The sequence below is a fragment of the Ictidomys tridecemlineatus genome, chromosome 7 (assembly GCF_052094955.1).
Source record: "Ictidomys tridecemlineatus isolate mIctTri1 chromosome 7, mIctTri1.hap1, whole genome shotgun sequence".
Lineage (NCBI taxonomy): Eukaryota > Metazoa > Chordata > Mammalia > Rodentia > Sciuridae > Ictidomys > Ictidomys tridecemlineatus.
The window spans coordinates 104740492-104762098 of record NC_135483.1 but is presented as its reverse complement, the minus strand read 5'-3'; the positions used below and the strand labels follow the sequence as shown (position 1 = coordinate 104762098).

At 36.3% G+C, this 21607-nt stretch overlaps 1 protein-coding gene across 2 annotated transcripts in view; it reads left to right on the top strand.

Annotated features, from left to right (window-relative positions):
• Positions 1–278: 278 nt before the first annotated feature.
• The window catches only part of Map3k2 (mitogen-activated protein kinase kinase kinase 2), an 82471-nt gene continuing 61142 nt past the window's right edge, over positions 279–21607 (top strand). For both annotated transcript variants that reach the window (XM_005315881.5, XM_021721769.3), the window contains exon 1: positions 279–408. The gene's annotated coding sequence lies outside the window, so the exon portion shown is untranslated. The remainder of the gene's footprint in view (positions 409–21607) is intronic.

Here is a 21607-nt window from a genome sequence, read left to right as displayed (position 1 = left end):
TTCGGGGTCGCACGGCCAGTTGCGGCGACTACGAGGACCACGACTCTGACGTTACGGGGACCCGGCCGCGGAGTCGCCGCTTCTGTCTCTTCTGCCTCTTCTTTGGTCTCCAGCAGCGTCGGCCCTCGGCTTCCTCCTTTTCTGCCGTCCTCCCCGCGGGCCTCGGGACTGCTGCGACGAGAAGCACCCAGGGGCGTGAGAGGCCCCGGCCGGGGCTCCATGTGAAAGAGGAACGGGCCTGCCACCGGCCCGCGCCCGACTCCTTGCGCGCCCCTCCGGTCCCCGGGGGCCCCGCGGGCTCCCGCGACCGGGGGCCGCGGTGACAGGCCGCGCGGGGGCGGAGGGGCGGGCTCGGCGGCGGCCGCCCCTCCTCGGGCCTGCGGCTCCCTAGGTCCCTGCGGAGCGCCGGTGAGTGTGTGTGTGGGTCTGTCTTTTGGGGGCTGCGGGCCCGGCATGGGGCGGAGAGGGTGGTTGACGGTGGCCTGTGCGCTGCTCCGGGGCCGGGATTTCTTCGGGTGACGGGCCTGCTCCGGGAGGGTGGACCTCGGGCCCCCAGCATCGCATCTTGAAATCCCGATTAGCTTCAAGTAGGCTGCTGGTCCGTGTAGCTGTCAGACAAGTACTCTGCCGGGATTCTTGTCGCAAGGTTGCCGCTGATCCCAGGGGCTAAGCAGAAATGTTACACGCTGTAAGCAAAAAACTGCTTGTCTTTGCATTGTCACAGTGTGATAGTCTATCGATTATTGTTTCTCTCTTCTCTCTCTATGGAGCATTTGGCTAGAGCTTATGCCCGGTGGTTGTGTGTTATCTCATTTCATCTTCCTAACCCTGTGAAGTGGGCACGATGCCTTCCCATCATACAGATTAAAAACTGAGGCTCGGAGAAGTTTAAGGCATTTATTTGCCCAAGGTCACGCAGCTAGTAATCGAGGAAGCCGTGATTCAGATATGTAGATGGACTTTTGTAGGACTGTATTTCTTTGGCTTGGAAAAGTAAGTATGTGAGGATGAGACTGGCTGGATATTTTCATCCTGAGCGTAAATTCTAAACACCTAGATAGTTTACTTTTCCCTGACGTAGGCTGTCCGATGTGTTTTGCTTCAGCCTTGCCAAATTGTTTTCATGATTAAAAAAAATATATATATTACTTGTAAAAGGTGGCTCCAGGCACCTTCACCTTTTATGTGGTAGAACTGGACAGGAAAAAAACTATATATTCTCCTCTTAGAAAAAAGAAATATATTTGATGAAACCGCACTTTTCTTGAGAAGTTACAATTTTACTTTTGCAGTTCTTGATGCATATACGGAACTTGTATTTGGGTTATTTGCTTGAGATTTCCTTATTGCAAAATTTGTTGCTGGATATGTGGCAATGTCAACACACGTAGTAATTTTGAATTGTCTTATGCAATGTTTCTGAGTTTAATGTCAACATTTAATGTGTAGAATATTGCAGGAAGTTATCTTTTGATGGTGTGATTTTTTTCATTAGTGCAGTACTACTAATCAATGTTTTATAAGCTAACTGAAAATTCTAATTTTAGCGTTTTCTTGTGCCGTTTTTTAAACTGTGGTTAATGAAAAAGTAGAGCACAGAGTTCTGGCTATGTTGATAAATTCTCTTGAGTAATTGGAGTTTCATTCAGTTGCAGATGTTTAGGAAATCTATTTATGCTGTGTTATAATATTCTATAATTTTGTTAGTATATTATCAGGTTGAAGAAAATTTGTAGTTGAGTATCTTTGTAATGCTTGTAAAGAAAAGGTAACTTTATAGAGTTAACAGGTGAATGGCAATAAGTATATTGCGATGTTGTTAGGTTAAAATATGACCATGTCGAATTTTGTTGAATTGGATTGAATTATGGTTTCATCACAGAATGGTTATTTAATTGTGCTCTTGTGTTTTGAGAGAACTAGCTGTTAAGGACTTATTTTAAATAATTGTTTTTACATTATAAGCTGAATTGTTTTTGGGGGGGGTACTAGGGATTGAACTCGCGGGCACTCAACCGCTGAGCCACATCCCCAGCCCTATTTTGTATTTTATTTAGATACAGGGTCTCACCGAGTTGCTTTTAGCGCCTCACTTTTGCTGAGGCTGGCTTTCAACTTGATATCTTCCTGTCTCAGCCTCTTCAGCTGCTGGGATTACAAGGCATGTGCCACCACACAATGTTTAAACTGAATCCTTTAAGCATTGAATCTTTAAAGCTTTTGTTTTTTAAATATTTTTTAAGCTGTAGTTGGACACAATATATTTTATTTATTTTTTGTGGTGCCGAGGATTGAGCCCAGCGCCTCACATGTGCTAGGCAAGTGCTCTACTGCTGAGCCACAACCCCAGCTCCATCGTTAAAGCTTTTTAGGTGGTGCTTTTTTCCTAGTTTGTTTGTATTACAGGGGTAAACCTATATTTAATAGGTTATTAAAAAGAAGTTATGTTTGATAATCTTTAGTTCCTACAGTTTTAGTTAAGATTGATCTTTTTGCCTTGTAGAGTTGAAGCTCTCTAGGCACCCCCCAACTTTTTATTATGAAACAATATCAAGCGCATAGAAAATTGGTAATAGTGAACACTCTTATGATGATCCTCTAGATTCAACATTTGTTGATATCTTGCCATATTTGTTTTATCTGTAAATACATGTATATTATTTTTGACTGGACCATTAAAAACTAAGCGATTGATATTATGACACTTTATCCCCACGTCTGTCAGTATGTGTCTCCTAAAGATAAGGACATTTTCTTAAATAGCTAAAATACTGTTATTGTTAATTTCTTTTAGGTGTGATGATTCTTTAGTGTAATCCAATAGCCTTCCATATTTAAAACTTTTATACTAAAAAATCTTTTCTGGCTTTCTACATTGTCCCTTACCAAACCAGGAAACCAGGATCCCATCAAAGTTTACTTGTTGCATTTGGTTGTTAAAATTTCTTCTAATATAGAACAGCCTCACCCAGCTACTTTTTTCTTTTGGTGGTACTGGGGATTGAGCCCAAAGGTGCTTTACCATGGAGCTACATCTCTAGCCCCTTTTTGTTTTTTGAGTCTTGCTAAGTTGCTGAGGCTTGCTTCGAACTTGTGATCTGCCTGTCTCAGCCTCACAAGTCACTGGAATCATAGGCATGCACAATCATGTCCTCCCTTCTTTTAAAATGACATTGGTATTTTTTAAAACATCAAAAAACAGTTGTCTTATAAAATGACTCTCATCTTGTGAAATTATGTCATTTGCAAGAAGATGGATGAAACTTTAAGAGCATTATTTTAAGTGAAATAAGCCAAACTCAGAAAGTCAAGGATCCTGTGTTTTCTCTCATACATAGAAGCTAGAGAGAAAAAAGAAAAAAATATATGTGTGTGAGGGCTCTCATGAAAATGAAGGGAAAGAGTAGAGGAAAGGGACCAGGGGAGAGGAAAAAGGGAGGAAAAGGAAATACTGGGGAATGATATTGTCGAAATTTTATTGTTTTATCATGTGCACATATGAATATATAACAGCAAATCCTACTATCTTGTGTAGTTATAATGCCCCGATAAAACGTGGAAAAAACAATTCACATTCTGAATTTGTTATAAGTTTTCCTTTCATGGTGTCATTTAGCTTGTTCCTCAATTCCCCCATACTATCTATTCCTGTAAAGCATGCTTAAAGGGTTGATTAGTTTCAAATTAAAAATTTGGGACAAGAATTCCTAAGTGATGATGTATACTTCATATTGCCTTCCATCAGAAGACATATACTGGTCTGAGGTTGTGGCTCAGTAGTAAAGCACTTGCCTCACACAGATGAGGCACAGGATTGAATCCTTAGCACCCATAAAAATAAATAAATAAAGGTATTGTGTCTATCTACCTAAAAATATTAAACAAAAAAGATACTACTTATTCTCATTATTTGTGATGCTGTTTGTCTAATTTGTTGTGGGGATAATTAAGGTAAGGTCTATTTCTCACTGCAATTAGCATGTAAACTCTGACATAATAAATTAGCACAGTAGTGCTAGCCTGTTCTTCAATAATCTTTCACCTAACAGTTGTAGGATCTGTTGATGATCCTTGTTGGGTGAGCTTTTGAATTTCAGGTTAATAATCTTTTGTTATAGATGGAAACAAAAATCACAGAAACTGTAAAATATCTTGTGCAGCTACATTAATTAGAATCCCATTTTATGGGTTTTTAAGATTTTTAACGATGAATCTAAGGTATCTTTTATTACAAGTTTTAAAAGAAACCTGGTTTCAGAAAAATGGGAAACCAGATTTCTTTTAAAACTTATAACAGGAGATATCTTAGATTCATCGTTAAAAATGTATACTCTTAAAAATTATGTTTAAATTTTTCTCAGTCAACATTTGTTGCACAAGAATGGCCAGAAATAGAAGGTAAGATTAGATCTACTAAAAAACATTTTGAGGAGATTGTGTATTTTTGGTGTATTGGTAGGCTTTTCTAACTGGACTGAGATCTGGATTCTAATCTTTTTTTATCTTTTGTGATGCTGGGGATCAAACCCAGGGCCTCATATCCATGAGGCAAGCGCTGTACCATTGAGTTACATCCCTTGCCTCTGAATTCTAGTTTTAATTGTATTACTATGTGTAGTTGAAGAATTATAAGTTTTGGATTGGGGGTTATGTAGCTCAGTGGAGGGTAGGCATACTTGAGGCCCTGGGTTCAATCCCCCTACACCAAAAAAGAAAAAAAAAAACAAAGGAAGAGTTACATGTTTTTAAACTTTACTTTGTATTTCATTTCATGATGATTATGTTAGTGAACATTTATGAGTAAAAAATGAATTAATTTCTTTTTATATATGTATTTGTTTTAATTAGTAGAATGAATTAATTTCTAATGATGAGATATGTTAATTATATTTAGAGATAAACCTCACTTTTATTAAGTTGGATATAAGTAAATCAAATACATATAACATAAAATTGATTTTCCAACTGAATAACATTTAGTAGATTTTTTTTTCCTTGTTTTTGTGATCTTCTTGTCTTGGCCTCCCTGCCTCAGCCTCCTAGTAAATGGGATTACAAGTGTGTGCCTCTGTGCCTGGAAGTAAATGGTTGTTTTAAAGAGGGTTTCATGATAGAATTTCCTTAAGTAACCCATTATCATTAAAAATATGATTTAATTCATGAAGCAGTTTACATGAAATTTTTTCACTATTTTTTTTTTTTGGTAAATCAGGATAAACTATATATATGGAAACAAAAAATTTTCCCTTTATTCCCAAAAGTACTCCTTTAAAGAATGTAATTCACTTAATCCCTATACCAACCCAGTGAGTTACTATTATTATATCTATTGCAGATGAGGAAACAAAACTCAGGGACAATAAATAACTTGTCCATGTTTCTATATCTTGTCTGTGATGGAGCTGGGGCTTGATTTAGGCAGTCTGGCTCTAGAATCTAAGCTTTTATTTATTTATTTTTCAGGGAGTAAGCCTGGGGTACTTTACTCCTGAGTGATATCTCCAGCCCCCGCCCCCTTTAAAATTTTTTTTTTGTAGTTGTAGATGGGCAGAATGCCTTTATTTTGTTTGTTTTTATGTGGTGCTGAGGATCGAACCCATTGCCTCACACATACTAGGCAAGTGTTCTACCACTGAGCTGCAGCCCCAGCTCATCTCTAGCCCTTTTTATTTTTATTTTGAGGTAGAGCCTCATGAAGTAATCCCAGACTGTCCTTGAACATGCCATCCTCCTGCCTCAGCCCCTGGAGTTGCTGGGGTAACAGATTTTTGCCATCATGACTGGCCGGAATCAGTGCATTTATCATGCTGCCTATGAGCTTTATCAGGACAATGAAAAAATTGGATCTGATTTACCAAAGTGTAATACATATTATCATTTAGAGAGTATGTACTTTGTCCCATGGTGGGTAGGGTGCTTCCAGAGGCCTTGAAAAATTGGCAATAGTTGAACTAATTTAACAAGTCCTATATGTTAACCAACTGTGCTTATAATATTTACTGAAACATTTAAAAATACAGAAAAGAAAATAAAGGTAGTAAATAGCTAAGAATATGAACTTGGGAGTCAGGTCTGAATGTGAGTCTTAATGCTTCTATTTAATTTCTTTAAACTTCATTTTATGTATTTGTAAAGTAATAATAATAGTACTTATAGGTTTGTTATGAAATTTATTTATTTACTTTTAAAATATATATATATATATATATATATATATTTTTAGTTTTAGGTGGACACAATATATTTATTTTATTTTTATGTGGTGCTGAGAATTGAACCCAGAGCCTCACGCATGCTAGGCGAGCGTGCTACCACTTGAGCCACAAACCCAGCCTTGTTATGAAATTTAAATGGGATAATGCTTAACACAATATCTAGCATGTAAGTGTTCAAAAAAATCAAATAAAAAATCAATTCAGTTTTTGTAAAAATATTCCACAATCCACGCAGTTCATGTCTTTATTTTGATGTACATAGACGCTCTCTTACTTAATATGATTAGAGTTGGTAGTGTTCAGTTTAATTTAAAAAGTTCTAATTTCAGGGGAATAAAATGACACATTTTTATCTTTTTTTTTTAATATTTATTTCTTAGGTGTAGATGGACTCAACACAATGCCTTTATTTTTATGTGGTGCTGAGGATTGAACCCGGGTCCTGCCGGTGCTAGGCGAGCACTCTACTGCTGAGCCACAATCCCAGCCCCCATTTTTATCTTAAATATTTTATTTTGTTTAAAAAACAGAAATGTAAAGCAGTCTGAGTATATGATCCATCTAGAGTTATGTGATCTTTCTATCTAGTCTTTTACAGTTGATTCACCTATAACTCATTTAATAATTTTTTTTTTTTTAGATTTTGGGTCTTTCTAGATATTTGACATAATTTTCATTTTCATAGAAACAACTTTTTACATTCACTGTTTCATTAGTTTATATATTTAATTAATTATTACAAGTCACGAACATAATTCTTGGTAAGTTTATGGGAGCAAAACTAGTTGTGAATGTTTACTAATTGTCATATTAGTATTTGTCAAATTTGTTAAGGAAGTTGGATGAGAAAATACTGTTGCTTTGCCTTCTGGTATCTCTGAGTATATGTATCTATTATTAAATAAATATTTAAACCAAAGATTCAAAGCTACATAATCATCTCAATTTTGTTTCAGCTCTTTGAAGAGTATTCTTTTTTAAATGTCTGTGGTTTTTCTTTGTGTTCTAGTTCCCTTAGAATGTGAGGTTTTTAGATTAGATCTCCATTATCTTATCTGTCATCTTCTCTCAACATTTTCATCTCTTTGTTATTTTACTTTTCATTTTAGTGGATTTTCTTGGGTTTGACCTCCATGCTACTCCATTGTTTTGTTCTTTATAACCTTCTGAGACAAATGAAATAATATTTTAAATCTCATATGAGTATTTTAGTTATGCATTTGAATCTCTGTTAATCTTGGCAATCCTTAACCTCTCCCATTTCCTTTTTATCACATCCTTGTTTTGCCTCTCAGCCTTGTCTCCTTTTTGGCTTTTTGTTCCTGTTTCAGAAGGCATGTCTTCTAGCCTTGAAGGCCATCACCCTATTTTTTATAAATTTCAGATTGTATTTTGGGAGGAAGGAGAAGTAATATTTGAATGTCTCCTATATGCCAGAAACTTCATTCTACTGTGTGTGTGTATGTGCGCGTGCGTGCTGCTAGAGATTGAATGCAGGGCCTTGCTAGGCAAGGACTCTATCACTGCCAGCCCTCACTCCAGAATTTTTAATTTTACAGTAAGCATGGTTGATCCTATTATCCTATTTTACATGTGCAGAAACTGGCTCAGAGATGTGAAGGATCTTGCTCAGACTCAAATAGTCTGGTTGGGATTTTGTATGGCTCTTTCAGTTAGAGCAAGGGTTCCTAACCCTCTTGTGGCTTCCACATTGCTCACATGTTCTCATTATATGCAACATTCTCTGTGGGAATATGTGCACTGGAATCTTCTGCGATGGGTCAACATAGCTAAAACAACCCTCTCAGATTTAGATGTTCTTACCTCTCATCTTTTGTAATTACTAAGCCGTAGAGTTCTGATCAGTACTTGAGTAAACCTTAATGATGTCTTTCTATTACATAAAATTTTCAGTAGGATGAGAATAAGCTGATTTATTTTATTTTTTGGTACTAGGAATTGAACCCAGAGATACTTTACCACTGAGCCACATCCCCAGCCCTTTTTGAAATTTGTATTTTGAGACAGGGTCTCATTCAGTTGATTGGGGCCTTGCTAAGTTGCTGAGGCTGGCCTCAAACTTTCCATCCTCTTATCTCAGCCTCCCAGTTCATTGGAATTACAAGCATGTGCCACTGTGCTGGGCTCAACTGATCTATTTTAAATAAATGGTATGGAAATTGAGTTCACTCTAGGAGAAAATAATTTGGAAGAGCTTAATGTATATTGCTAGAGAAGTGATGATACAATTTCTTGAGTAGGATAAACATTAAAAATTTTCATTAAAATTTAGACTCATTTTGAGTAGGCTGTGAACACTAACTCCCACATCTCAGTAGTCCAGAACACAAAAGTTTATTTTTGCTTTGTGTTTGTGGAGAGAGGAGGATACTCCCTTTAGGAGAACTCTAGGCCAGAAATTCCTCAGGCACTTCCCAGAGTAAAACTTCCAACCCTAAGGCAATATCCAGTAACCCATGACCATGGGATAAAATTTTGTGATGCTAATTAATATACATTGCACCATCTTAGAATACATAACTAATCTTTTCTTTATTAAGTAACAAGGTAAGATTATGTATGCCAAAGACATAGAATCACTTGTGGGAAAGTTGAGTACTAAAAACCAAGCTAGTAAGCATGGAGCCCTGGAAAACACCAGAGAAGAACTGAATTATTCTGATATTAAGAGTGGAGAACCAAGACTACTGAAACACATTTTTGGAAATGTGTTTAAACACTTTAGTTAATAATAGGGGATCTTTTTGGAAAAGGAAAAAAAAAGTATTGGAAAAGTTGTTCATTCTATACAGTCTTTTATGTTCAGTAGAAACTTAAAAATAATTTAGGGAGACACTTGGATAAGCCTAAACTTAATTACATTTAAAAAAGCAGCTCTTCCCTGCTTCCAGGGGACAAAACTTTAGGATAAACTATACATCAACCAATATTTTTCTTCTCAGAATTTTTCTGTGTCATTGCTTTTCCTTTTTCTATTCTCATGTCTCTAACCAAAGCATAGGATTACCCTTCAGTGTTCTTAGCTAACCTTGTTCTGAGTAAGTAGGTATTGATATTTGCTAATCTGATACCCACTTTAGCTAGCATTCTCTCCATTAAATCTTTGTTTGGTACTGGGAATTGAACTCAGGGGCATCAACTACTCAGCCCCAGCCCCAGCCCTGTTTTGTGTTTTATTTAGAGACAGGGTTTCACTGAGTTGCTTAGTGCCTCGCTTTGAGCTGGCTTTGAACTCACGATCCTTCTGCCTCAGCCCTCTGGAGTCACTGGGATCACAGGCATTGGCTCTCCATTAAGTCTTGCTTGCTTTTTTTGTTAATGGGAGGATTAATTAGGAAGGTATAGAATCTTGCATTCCAAAGAAACAAAAATGGGCAGTGCAGAACTGGTAAAAACAAAGCAAGGAAGGACTGAGTGGGCCTAGATTTGGATATGCAGGAGGATCTCAGAAGGCAAGTTGCAGAGATTTCTTGTTCAGTAAGTTGATTGGGGGGAAACTTGCATATTTATGTCATCTAAGAGTTCAGTCAAGGAAGCAAAGCCACTATGTTATCTTGAAAATAGGACTTTATGAAAGGAGTAAAGACCTTATATAGTTGTGGGAGAAACTCAGAAATCAGAGAAAAATCTCTCATGTGATTTCTTGAAGCCATGGTATAGTGGCAAGTTGGAATTTGCAGGTGAATCTGAAAAGGTGAATCTGAAACCTTGTATTCCCAGTTGCTGGAATGGGGCACATGGTGGAGCTGATGGAAAGTCTGTGAAGAGCTGTTACTTTTGAACAGCTGTCTCTTTTGGTCCTAAGTCAGGCTTTGCTGGTGATGGACTTGGAGTTGCTGTTTGACACATTTGGCAATCAGGAAGGAGAGCTATATGCAGAGTAGGGGAGAACAGAAATATGGTAGAATCTGTTGGCAACTCTGGTATTTCTGTCCAACAGCGATCTTCAGAGAGTAATTTGCTTATTTGAAAGAAGATTCTGGAAAATGTAATTTGAACTTAACCAGGTTGACATAGTAACACTGCCACAGCAGTTAAGGGAGAAACAAAACAAAACAATGGAGGATGTTAAAATTGTGGGGATCCACAATGGTATTTTCTAGGCTAGGCTCTATTGTGAAGAGCAAGTTTGCTTAAGCTTTCCAAGCCTGTTTCCCCTTCTGTAATATGGGGAAATAATATCTACCTTATAGGATTGTTAGGTTAAATGAAATGTGTGTAAAGCATTTAGCAGAGTGTCAGCACAAAGCAAGCCATTGTAGACAGTAGCTTTTATTATCAGTAGTAATTGCAGTAGTCAGGAGAAAAGATTGATAAATAGGAAGGATACATTTTGGAAGGAGATGGCAAGAAGAGAGAAGATGAGTGGAGATAAGAATATAATATGTATCTGTATATGGGGTAAAGTTGGGAGTTCATAACCCACTTGAATCAAACTGTGAAAGATGATGTATTAAGAACTGTGTAATGTTTTGAACGACCAACAATAAAAAAAAAAAGAATATAATATGTAGTTCCTTTGTTTAAGGATATTGCAGTCTGGCTGCAGAGAACACATGTAAACATGGACTAGTTAGGAAGCTATTATGTGAAGTTATAACCTTTAAGAAAAATGACCTTGAATGGAGAGATAGTAAATGCTGTCAGTCCAGTATAATTAGGGCTTAAGTGATACTGTATGTGAAATGCCTAGCATGCTGACAGTTCACAGATCTTAATTCTTTTCTGCTCTAATTTATAAATGGAAAGATGATTTGTCGAAGAGGACAGGGAGGCCCTGAGCTGGGTCCTTAAAAGATGGATTGGACAAGTAGAAAAAGGTAAGTATTTCAGACAGCACAGGCAAAAAGTATGCATCCACAAGGCAAGTGGAGCCCTGATTCTGACTCCTATCCTTTTCTGCTTTTTGTCATCTATATGTAATTTCTAGAGATTCTTATGTTTAACTTGGCTTGGGTTGGTTGCCCACCTCTGGACCATCAGTTATGGGAATGGTGTGGGCCCACCCTGCTGATTTGACACTCTATATCAAGAGAGTGGTTGAGGTGGTAAGTGGTAGAAGGGGTAGGTTTCCAGGAGAAGGGAGTGTCTGGAAAAAGTTCCCACTGTGGGTGAATAATTCAGTCATCCCCTTTTAGCTTATATGCCATAGTTAAGTATTATAATTCTATACCATTCCTACCAGTTGCCCAAATTAAACATTTTTCTTCTTCTCTACAATTAATATTTAAATTTATTACATTTATCAATTTCTTGCTAGATTGTGTTCTTCTGGAATCACTTTTTTTGAAGCACATCTTTTAGAAGAAGTTTCTTTATGCTTAGTGGTAAACTGTTTTTGCTTGTCTGAAGTTTTTAGCTCAGTTCTCAAATATGTTAATTGTCGGTGACAGTCTAGATTGATAGTTATTCTCCTTTCAATGTTTTAAAACTATTACCTGTCTTTTGCTGTATAACCAGAAATAGGAGGCTATCTGGATGTCTTACTAATTATGCTGTTTTATTGTGATATTAGAACATATATAATGGCTTTTGGATATTCATATTAGTGTTTCTTTTTTCTTACTATTTTTTTTAAGTGGTACTGGGGGTTGAACCCAGGGGCACTCTACCACTGAGGTATATCCTCAGCCCTTTTCATTTTATTTTTGAGACAGGGTTTCATTAAGTTGTCCAGGCTGGCCTCCCATTTGTGATCCTCCTGCCTTCCAAGTAGGGAATTCTGATCAAATTAAATCCTATAATATGTCAAAGGGTGTCAGGTGTCAGTAAAATAAGGCTTTCAAAATTTATAGTTTTAGTTGTTCACTTGCATTATTACCAAAATTACATTATTACCTTTTTTTGTGTTAACCCTGAGGATAAACAGTTAAATCAGTCATTGTTTCTGTAATTGTAGAGCTTCATTCTGGTGGGGGACATGTATGTATTAAGGTGGCCATATAACTTATTAGCCATACATGGGTACTTTCGATTGTATAAGAAAGCTGCTTTAATAATTATCCTGGTCGTATATCGTGCTGATGGTTTCATGGGTGTATATTTTTCTCCTATCTTTTTAGGTTGTATACATGAAATATAGACAGCCTTTTGCATTGTAGTCATACCTCAATAAAGTGTTTTTTGTTTTTAAATATCCTTAGTTAAAAAAAATAAACTGGGGGGCTGGGGTTGTGGCTCAGCAGAAGAGCTTGCCTAGCACATGCGAGGCTCCGGGTTGGATCCTCAGCACCACATAAGAATGAATGAATGAATAAATAAATAATGAATAAATAAATAAATAATAAATAAATAAAATATATTGTGTCCAACTACAACTGAAAAATAAATAAAAATAAATAAATAAACTGGGACTGTCCTTAGCAAACTGAAGTATATGGTTTTCCCTACATATGTGAAAATGTGATGCAGTGAGTATTATGGGAGTATTTAATGTAATAATATGAATATAAATATTCTAAACATTCATAGTAAATATAAAAATTGTAAGTAATAGCATAATATTCATATAATAAAGCTATATTTAATTAAGTAGTGATGGCAATACTACTGTTGGTCTTATAGGAATGAAGCATACCTAGCTGTCAGTCTAGCCTAATGAAAACAAGAAGTAAATAGAAAAAGCCTCAGTTTGGCCAAAGAATAAATAAATAAATTCCAAATTGGATAGGTGGGAGACCATGCCTACAAATGAGGTACAGCGTGCTGAGAGTGGCAGTGAACTTAATTGGAAACAATTTCTTGAATAAGTGGTTTTGAGATGCATGTTAGGAGTAATGATTATTGAAGAGGAGGGAGAGATGAGTGGAAACTAAGACCATCCCCTGAAAACCCATCTCCCCTCTTTAGTCATCTTTACTCCTAACTTGTGTCTCAAATGAGTTATCAAAGAGTAGAATCTCAGCACTGCCATTTTCCAGCCATTTGACTTGGGAAAGTCACTTGATAGATAGTCCTGATCCTTAGCTCTAATTCAGAATTGAGCTAAAACAGTTAACTAACCTTTTTATCCCTCCATTTTCCATCTATAAGAATGAGAATAAAGGCCCCACTGCCCAAATCCCAACACAGTTCAGTCTTGATTTCAGTCCTTTGGGAGAAAGCAGATATTTTTATTATTGTAAGGAGTTAAACTTGAGGTTTGTTTATTTAAGGTGCTTGTTAGTGGCTACTATGTGCTAAGTGTTGTTAGGTGCTGTAGAAGATATGCATGTGTAAATAATATTTCCTACCCAAAGCAATTTACATTAGTGAAGACAGCTAGGAAAAGAACCTTTTTACAAAGCATGAATTGAAGAAGATTGTAGGAGTTGCTTTGATGAGAATTGACTGGGTTTGGGTTTTTGTTGGAGTGTGAGGTTTAGGTAGCATGTACTGACTCCAGAGGTCTGAGTGAACAGTACTGTGTTTGATATTATTTGGGAGTTTTGATGATATAATGAACAATAGAAAGTTTGCAACTCCTATCACCAAAATGTGAATATGCTCAATATAAATCTAATTTGAAGGTAGTCCTGGTTATGTTTTTTTTTTTTAGTTGTAGATGGACACAATACCTTTATTTTATTTATTTATGTTTATGTGGTACTTAGGATCAAACCTAGTGCCCCACACATGCCAGGCAAGTGCTCTACCATTGAGCTATACCTTTAGCTCCTGGTTATTGTTTTGTTTTGTTTTTTTATACCAGGGCTAAGGTATAAAGTTTTGTGTATTTTTTAAACTTTGGAAGGATTTTAGAATTTAATTTTTTGAAGGAGTGAGGGGAGTGCATTGGTACATAGTTTATCATATAGTACACCATTTAACATGTGCCTGTATATTAAATAAGCAAATAAATGAGAAGCAGTACAAAATATGTAAAAGTGGATTCTGAACAAGATTGGGTCCAAATGCTGAACTAAATTTTTAGCTTTGTGTGTTTATATGTGTGTTCGTTATACTTGGTTATTCTAAATGCTTTACAAATAATAATTCTTTTAACCTTGTAACAATCATATGAAGTAGATATAGTTTCTGAGCCCAGTACCCCCCAAAACAGGAAGGGGTGAGTGTCAAGGATGTAGCTAGCTCAGTGTTAAGTGCTTGCCTATAGAGTGCACAAGGACCTAGGTTCAGTACCCAGTGTAACACACATATACACATAAAAGGGGAAGTGTCTGTAAGATAATGAGACTTGCAGTATGACTCATAAATTAGCCTAAATCAATTTTAGAGTTGTGGACCTATTAGCATTAAAGAATGGATTTTTTTGTAACTTGATTGAGATAAGTGACATTTAATAGACCTGACATTAAATTATATAATTTGGCAAACTTTGATACATGTATATGCTTGTGAAAACATCACGCATCACAAGATAATAAACATCTGTCACCTTCAAGAGTTTACTCAGGCCCTTTTGTATTCCTTTACCATCTTACTTTAATTCATTGTTCCTAAGTAACCAATAATCTGCATTCTGTCACTGTAAATTAGTATGCATTTTCTAGAATTTTATGTAAATGGAGTCATACAAATACTCTTTGTGGGGGGAAGTCTGCCTTCTTTTACCTAACATAATTATTATCTTTATTATTATTTTGGTGCTGAGAATTGAACCCAGAGTCTCATGTGTGCTAAGCATGTGCTGAACTACTGAGGTAAATTTCCAGCCCTTACATAACTGGAATGTTATACATTTGGAATCACACAGTATGTATATCCTTTTTTTACTTAGCAATACGCATTTAAGTTTCTGTGTCTTTTGTGCCTTGATAGTTCATTTCTTTTTATTTCCTGAATACTATTCTATTGTATTATGTGCCACAATTTGTTTATCCTCTTGCCTACAGAAGGTTTGTTTCCATTTTTTTTTTTTTTTTGCAATTTTAAATAATTGTGTTCAGGGCTTTTAAGTAGATGTATGTAAGTATTCAGCTCATTTGGGTAAATACTCAGAAGCATGATTGCAGGGTTAAACATAAAACATATGTAGTTTTGTTAGAAACTGCCGAACTGTTTTCCAAAGTGGTTGTACCACTTAACATTCTCATTAGAAGTATGAACATTTTACTTGTCAGAACTTTGGATGGCCAGGCTTTGGGAATGTTGTGGTTTCGATTTATATTTCCATTTCCATTTTCACTAACAATATTGAGCATCTTTCATGTGTTTATTTGCTATCCATATATCTTCTTTGGTGATGTTTATGTCTGAATCTTTTGCCCATTTATTTATTGGATTGTCTTTTTTTTCTTTGGGTTATAAGAGTATTTATGTATTCTTGAGACACAAATGCTATGCCAGATATGTTTTGTATATACATTCTATTAGTCTGTGGCTCTGTTTTCAGTTTCTTACTGGTGCCTTTTGAAGAGTAAGTTTTTAATTTTAGTGAAGTTCAGTGCATTTTTAGAAAGATTAGAGCTAAAAAAAATTAGTGCTTTTATTATCCAAAAGATACTATTAGGGGAATGAAAAGAATTATTTTCTACACTTCAAGGTCACCAAGATTGTTTCTTTAGTAGATATAGGACTTCTCAGTTTATATTTTTCTTTGGTGACCTTTGGTAATTTGTTTCTTTTAAGAAATTTGTCCATTTCATCTATTGTTTATAGGTATGCATTTCTTTAAAATATTTTGTCATTTGCCATTTTATATTTTCAGAATTTATATCATGTAGAATAAAAAGAAACTTAAACAGTATACTACAATTATTCCCCTCCCTTTTCTGACCTTTACTATATAGTTGTGATGCTTTTCATTTTTATATGTTCAACTTCATAATATAGTTATTATTTAAAGAGGATTTTAGAATAGGAAGAAATATATCTATATAACATTTCTCATGCTCTCCATTTCTTTTTTATTAATTTATTTTAATTAGGTATATATGACAGCAGAATGCATTTTGATTCATTGTACACAGTTGCAAAACTTTTCATTTCTCTGGTTGTACACGATGTAGCACTGCACCATATGTGCATTCATACATGTACTTAGGGTAATGATGTCCATCTCATTCCACCATCTTTCTTGCCCCCACCCTCCTCTTCACCCCTACCTCTTCTTTGCCCAAAGTTCCTCCATTTTTTTCATGCCCCCCCCATTATGGATTAGCATTCACTTATCGGAGAAAACATTTTCATTTGGTTTTTGGGGATTGGCTTACTTCGCTTAGCATGATATTCTCCAACTCCATCCATTTACCTGCAAATGCTATAATTTTATTCTTTTAATGCTGAGTAATATTCCATTGTCTATATATACCACAGTTTGTTTATCTATTCATCTATTGAAGGACATCTAGGTTGGTTCCACAGTTTAGCTATTGTGAATTCAGCTGCTATGAACATTGATGTGGCTGCATTACTTTGGTATGCTGATTTTGTTCTTTGTATACAGATCGAGGAGTGGGATAGCTGGGTCAAACCGTGGATCCATTCCAAGTTTTCTAAGGATTCTCCATACCACTTTCCATATTGATTGCACCAATTTGCAGTTCCACCAGCAATGTATGAGTGTACCTTTTCACCTACATCCTCTCCAACATTTATTGTTGTGTTCTTGATAACTGCCATTCTGACTAGGGTAAGATGAAATCCTAGAGTAGTTTTGATTTGCTAATTTGATTTCTCTAATTGCTAGAGATGTTGAACTTTTTTTTTCATATATTGTTGATTGGATGTATATCTTCTAAGAAGTGTCTGTTCAGCTTTTTAGCCCATTTATTGATTGGGTTGTTCTTTTTTTGGTGTTAAGTGTTTAGAGTTCTTTATATATCCTGGAGATTAGTGCTCTGATGTGTGTGGCAAAAATTTGCTCTCAAAATGTAGACTCTCTCTTCACCTCATTGATTGTTTCTTTTATTGAGAAAAAGCTTTTTAGTTTGAGTCCATTCCATTTATTAATTATTGATTTTTTTTTTTTTAGTTGTAGATGGACACAATACCTTTTTTACTTTATTTTTATTCAGAGATCGAACTCAGTGCCTCAAGCATGCTAGGCAAGTGCTTTACCACTGAGCCACAACGCCGGCCCTAATTCTTGATTTTATTTCTTGTTCTTTAGGAGTCTTATTAAGGAAGTCAAGACCTAATTCCACGTGATGAAGATTTGGGCCTGCCTTTTCCTCTATTAGTTGCAGGGTTTCTGGTCTAATTACTATGTCCTTGGTCCACTTGGAGTTGAGTTTTGTGCAGGGTGAGAGATAGGATTAGTTTCATTTGCTGCATATTGGATTTTCAGTTCTCTCAGCACCATTTGTTGAAGAGGTTATCTTTTCTCCAATGTATGTTTTTTGAGCCTTTGTTTAGTAAGAGATAACTACATTTATGTAGGTTTTTCACCGTGTCTTCTATTCTGTACCATACATCACTAGACTTAAAGATAAGAATCATGATTATATCAACTGATTCAGAGAAAGCATTTGACATGTTCAAAGCACTAGAAAAACTAGGGATAGTAGGAACATTACCTCAACATTGTAAAAGCTATCTATGCTAAACCCAAGGCCAGCATCATTCTAAATGGAGAAAAATTGGAAGCATTCCCCCTAAAACCTGAAACAAGACAGGGATGCCCTCTTTCATCACTTCTGTTCAACATAGTCCTTGAAACTCTAGCCAGAGCAATTAGACGAAAGAAATTAAAGGGATACAAATAGAAAAAGAAGAATTCAAGCTATCATTATTTGCTCAATACATGATTCTATACTTAGAGGATCCAAAAAACTCAACCAGAAAATGGTCTTCTAGAATTAATAAATGAATTCTGCAAAGTAGCAGGACTTAAAATCAATACCCATGAATCAAATACATTTCTATACATTAGTGATGAATCTTCTAAAGGAGAAATTAGGAAAACTACTCATATTCACAGTAGACTAAAAAAAAAAAATCTTGGAAATCAACAAAAAAGGTGAAAGACCTCTATAATGAAAACTTCTTCTTGAAGAAGACTTTAGAAGATGGAAAGATCTCCCATGCTCTTGATTTTTTTTTTTTTTTTTGGTGGTGCCTGGGATTGAACTCAGGGCCTTGTGCATGCAAGGCAAGCATTTTACCAACTGAACTATGTTCCCAGCCTTCCCATATTCTTGGAAAGGCAAAATTAATATTGTCAAATGGCCATACTATCCATATCTTTCTGTTGTGCCAGATTTACATCTGATAATTTTTCTTCTGCCTGAATGACTTTCTTTTTTTTTATTTTTTAGCTTTTAGGTAGACACAATATCTTTATTTTACATTTATGTGGTGCTGAGGATCCAACCCAGTGCCTTGTGCATGCTAGGCGAGCACTCTACCACTGAGCCACAACCCCAGCGCCTGAATTACTTTAACTTTTGTGGTCCTTCACTGCACGTCTTCTGGACATGAGTTTCTTTTTTTTTCCTTTTTTTTATTGGTTGTTCAAAACATTACAAAGCTCTTGACATATCATATTTCATACATTAGATTCAAGTGGGTTATGAACTCCCATTTTTACCCCAAATACAGATTGCAGAATCACATCGGTTACACATCCACATTTTTACATAATGCCCTATTAGTAACTGTTGTATTCTGCTACCTTTCCTATCCTCTACTATCCTCCCTCCACTCCCCTCCCATCTTCTCTCTCTACCCCATTTACTGTAATTCATTTCTCTCCTTGTTTATTTTCCCATTCCCCTCACAACCTCTTATATGTAATTTTGTATAACAATGAGGGTCTCCCTCCAGTTCCATGCAATTTCCCTTTTCTCTCCCTTTCCCTCCCACCTCATGTCTCTGCTTAATGTTAATCTTTTCTTCCTGCTCTTCCTCCCTGCTCTGTTCTTAGTTGCTCTCATTATATCAAAGAAGACATTTGGTATTTGTTTTTTAGGGATTGGCTAGCTTCACTAAGCATAATCTGCTCTAGTGCCATCCATTTCCCTGCAGATTCCATGATTTTGTCATTTTTTAGTACTGCGTAATACTCCATGGTGTATAAATGCCACATTTTTTTTTATCCATTCATCTATTGAAGGGCATCTGGGTTGGTTCCACAGTCTAGCAATTGTGAATTGTGCTGCTATGAACATCGATGTGGCAGTATCCCTGTAGTACGCTCTTTTAAGGTCTTCAGGGAATAGTCCGAGAAGGGCAATAGCTGGGTTAAATGATGGTTCCATTCCCAGCTTTCCCAGGAATCTCCATACTGCTTTCCAAATTGGCCGCACAGTTTGCAGTCCCACCAGCAATGTACAAGAGTACCCTTTTCCCCACATCCTCGCCAGCGCTTGTTGTTGTTTGACTTCATAATGGCTGCCAATCTTACTGGAGTGAGATGGTATCTTAGGGTGGTTTTGATTTGCATTTCTCTGACTGCTAGAGATGGTGAGCATTTTTTCATGTACTTGTTGATTGATTGTATGTCCTCCTCTGAGAAGTGTCTGTTCAGGTCCTTGGCCCATTTGTTGATTGGGTTATTTGTTATCTTATTGTTTAATTTTTTGAGTTCTTTGTATACTCTGGATATTAGGGCTCTATCTGAAGTGTGAGGAGTAAAAATTTGTTCCCATGATGTAGGCTCTGTATTTACCTCTCTTATTGTTTCTCTTGCTGAGAAAAAACTTTTCAGTTTAAGTAAGTCCCATTTGTTGATTCTTGTTATTAACTCATGTGCTATGGGTGTCCTATTAAGGAATTTGGAGCCCGACCCCACAATATGTAGATCGGAGCCAACTTTTTCTTCTATCAGATGCAGAGTCTCTGATTTGATATCTAGCTCCTTGATCCACTTTGAGTTAACTTTTGTGCATGGCGAGAGGAGGGGATTCAGTTTCATTTTGTTGCATATGGATTTCCAGTTTTCCCAACACCATTTGTTGAAGATGCTATCCTTTCTCCATTGCATGCTTTTAGCTCCTTTATCAAATATAAGATAGTTGTAGCTTTGTGGATTAGTCTGTGTGTCCTTTATTCTGTACCATTGGTCCACCCGCCTGTTTTGGTACCAGTACCATGCTGTTTTTGTTACTATTGCTCTGTAATATAGTTTGAAATCTGGTATCGCTATACCGCCTGATTCACACTTCCTGCTTAGAATTGCTTTTGCTATTCTGGGTCTTTAATTTTTCCATATGAATTTCATGATTGCTTTTTCTATTTCTATAAGAAATGCCGTTGGGATTTTGATTGGCATTGCATTAAACCTGTAGAGAGCTTTTGGTAATATGGCCATTTTGATGATGTTAGTTCTGCCTATCCATGAACAGGGTATATTTTTCCATCTTCTAAGATCTTCTTCTACTTCTCTTTTTAGGGTTCTGTAGTTTTCATTGTATAAATCTTTCACCTCTTTTGTTAGGTTGATTCCCAAGTATTTTATTTTTTTTGAGGATATTGTGAATGGAGTGTTTTTCCTCATTTCCGTTTCAGAAGTTTTGTCACTGATATACAGAAATGCCTTTGATTTATGCGTGTTGATTTTATATCCTGCCACTTTGCTGAATTCATTTATTAGTTCTAGTAGTTTTTTTTGTAGACCCTTTAGGGTCTTCTAGGTATAGAATCATGTCATTCGCAAATAGTGATAATTTAAGTTCTTCTTTTCCTATTTTTATGCCTTTAATTTCTTTCGTCTGTCTAATTGCTCTGGCCAGTGTTTTAAGAACTATATTGAATAGAAGTGGTGATAGAGGGCATCCCTGTCTTGTTCCAGATTTTAGAGGGAATGCCTTCAATTTTTCTCCATTCAGAATGATGCTAGCCCGAGGCTTAGCATAGATAGCTTTTACAATGTCGAGGAAAGTTCCTGTTATCCTTAGTTTTTCTAATGTTTTGAACATAAAGGGATGCTGTACTTTGTTGAATGCTTTTTCCTCATCTATCAAGATGATCATATGGTTCTTATCTTGATGTGGTGAATAACATTTATTGATTTCCGTATATTGAACCATCCTTGCATCCCAGGGATGACTCCTACTTGATCATGGTGCACAATTTTTTTGATATGTTTTTGTATCCGATTCGCCAGAATTTTATTGAGGATTTTTGCATCTAGGTTCATCAGAGATATTGGTCTGTAGTTTTCTTTCTTTGAGGTGTCTTTGTCTGGTTTCAGAATCAGGGTGATGTTGGCCTCATAGAATGAATTTGGAAGGGCTCCCTCTTTTTCTATTTCCTGAAATAACTTGAAAAGTATTGGTATTAATTCTTCTTTAAAGGTTTTGTAAAACTCCGCTGTATACCCATCCGGTCCTGGGCTTTTCTTGGTTGGTAGTCTTTTGATTGCTTCTTCAGTTTCATCCATTGATATTGGTCTGTTCAAATTGTGTGTATCCTCCTGACTCAGTCTGGGCAAATCATATGACTTAAGGAATTTATCAATGTTTTCACTACCTTCTATTTTATTGGAA